At 57.3% G+C, this 2,500-nt stretch overlaps 1 non-coding gene across 1 annotated transcript in view; it reads right to left on the bottom strand.

The window, feature by feature from the left end:
- Positions 1-243, bottom strand: part of LOC124772816 — a 1,909-nt gene extending 1,666 nt beyond the window's left edge. The window contains exon 1 of the ribosomal RNA XR_007014276.1: positions 1-243. This exon is cut by the window's left edge and continues 1,666 nt beyond it. This is a non-coding gene — a ribosomal RNA (small subunit ribosomal RNA).
- Positions 244-2,500: the final 2,257 nt, after the last annotated feature.

The following is a 2,500-nucleotide window of genomic DNA, read 5'->3' as shown; positions in this document are numbered from 1 at the left end:
CGGACGAGCCGACCGATTGGTTTTGATCTAATAAAAGCGTCCCTTCCATCTCTGGTCGGGACTCTGTTTGCATGTATTAGCTCTAGAATTACCACAGTTATCCAAGTAACGTGGGTACGATCTAAGGAACCATAACTGATTTAATGAGCCATTCGCGGTTTCACCTTAATGCGGCTTGTACTGAGACATGCATGGCTTAATCTTTGAGACAAGCATATGACTACTGGCAGGATCAACCAGGGAGCTGCGTCAACTAGAGCTGAGCAGCCGGCCGCCCGGGAGTGTGTCCCGGGGGCCCGCGCGAACACGCAAGCGTCCGCTCAATCATTCTGCAAACAGGAGGAGGCTGAGCTCCCCTGCACAATACACCTCGAAACCCTCTCAGGTCCCGGCGGCGCGCAGCGCCGTCCCAAGTACTTGGTCGGGTTCGAGAGAGGCGCAATCGCCCGGAGTTAGGCGAGTAGACGCTTTCGGTGCGACCACCCGTGCTCCCAACTGAGCTTGCCGCTGCCGACAGAGGCCCGGGAGCGTGCTGTCGTGGCATTGCCGGCGGGAGACAACACGCGCCACCTACGGTGACCGGCAGCTCCAACGACAGCGCCACAGAAGGACAAAAGCCCCACTTGGGTGCCGAAGCGAACTCTCCCAGCACAGCGCACGCGCCAACACATCCGCACAGCTGCGATACAAACCACCAGCGAGAACCGCTGGGGCGACCGAGCAGCAGACGGCGTCGCGGCGCCGAGCGCCGGGCGGCGGCGCATCCTCAACGCACACAGTCCTCAATCGGACCAGCACACTGAAGATGTCCACCGCGCTTCGCACCGGGCCCGCGAGGACCTACTTTGGCCGCACGGCGCCGCGCGCAGGGTGCGCCGGCGCGCAGCTGCGACGCCTGCCGCGTCCGTCGGCCGGCGCGCCTGCCACTGGCCGCCCCCACCAGCCGGCTGTAGCGCGTGCGCCCACGCACCGCGCGGCCAGCACGCCGGGAGGCGCCCCCTCACCGGCCGGGGACGGTCCCACCCAGCCACCGCCGCGTATCGCTTCACACCCAGATGCCGTTCAGTTTCGTCGGCATGGTGGGTATCGCTGGAACAACCGGTTAGTACCTCAACCTATCGTCGCCATCACCGATTCACCCCTAGCGAGAACAACCGCACCACAACAGGTTACCATTTCTTCATTTGCGTAACTTCACCAGAAAACGCAGGCGTCCATCGCCATTTGCAACTTCAACGATTATTGCATGCCTGTGTCAGGTGTCACGCCACACTACGTCTGCCCACATACACGTAACAAAATGTGCACGCCTAGACAATACGTGGAAGGTGGCCCCCGTACGTATGCGATGTCCATTGCTCGAACGACTGTCAACCGGCCTCTGTAGCATGTCGCAGATATGGAACGCGGTGCACCATGCCATCACGGTGTGTGAGGAGAGACGACTAGGTCCGAATACATCAACAGACAGCTCATGCTGATCGCCATCCACGGCGTCCGTTCCTCCCACACGTCTCTATGGCGTACCACACTGCAATCCAGCTCTCATAGGGAGACGACACGTAGCTGCGTGCACAATATTTGCACTGTATGGTCCGCCGTTTTTGGGCGCAGTCGTTGTACGGTCACACATGTGCCACGATGTATCATTCAGTACATAAGGACGAATGTGCAGTACAGATTGTGGTTCACGCGTACGACATCAGCGGACAGTTGACACAGGCCGCACCACAACGTAGCCTGCGTACGTCGCATGCGAAGGGCATTGAACATGCAAACTTGTCACCAACCAGCTTGCGAAGGCAGGGGGCAAGGTGGGGACGTGGGGACGTGGGGAGGGGTGGGGGGGGGGGTCGGCATGTACGTCCTGCTGCCATCCACATTACAGTGTACAGCAGGAGCATGTGGAAAGTCAGCAAGACTTGCAAGGTGTTTAACATGAAGCGATACACAGGGGAGCGGGCAGTGCGAGTAGCGAACTATATTGCGAGGGTTGCGGGTGGGCAACACTACACTAATTGAACGAGTCGTATAACAATTACAGAGCAGGTTTAGGCGACAACGTGGGTTACGTTAGCGGACAACGTGGGTTAGGTTAGGGGACAACATGGGTTAGGTTAGGGGACAACATGGGTTAGGTTAGGGGACAACATGGGTTAGGTTAAGGCACAACATGGGTTAGGTTAAGGCACAACATGGGTTAGGTTAGGGGACAACATGGGTTAGGTTAGGGGACAACATGGGTTAGGTTAGGGGACAACATGGGTTAGGTTAGGGGACAACATGGGTTAGGTTAGGGGACAACATGGGTTAGGTTAGGGGACAACATGGGTTAGGTTAGGGGACAACATGGGTTAGGTTAGGGGACAACATGGGTTAGGTTAGGGGACAACATGGGTTAGGTTAGGGTACAACATGGGTTAGGTTAAGGTACAACATGGGTTAGGTTAAGGTACAACATGGGTTAGGTTAAGGTACAACATGGGTTAGGTTAAGGTAC

Source organism: Schistocerca piceifrons, unplaced genomic scaffold (genome assembly GCF_021461385.2).
Source record: "Schistocerca piceifrons isolate TAMUIC-IGC-003096 unplaced genomic scaffold, iqSchPice1.1 HiC_scaffold_943, whole genome shotgun sequence".
NCBI classification, from domain to species: Eukaryota; Metazoa; Arthropoda; class Insecta; order Orthoptera; family Acrididae; genus Schistocerca; species Schistocerca piceifrons.
This window is presented reverse-complemented; position numbering and strand designations above follow the sequence as displayed.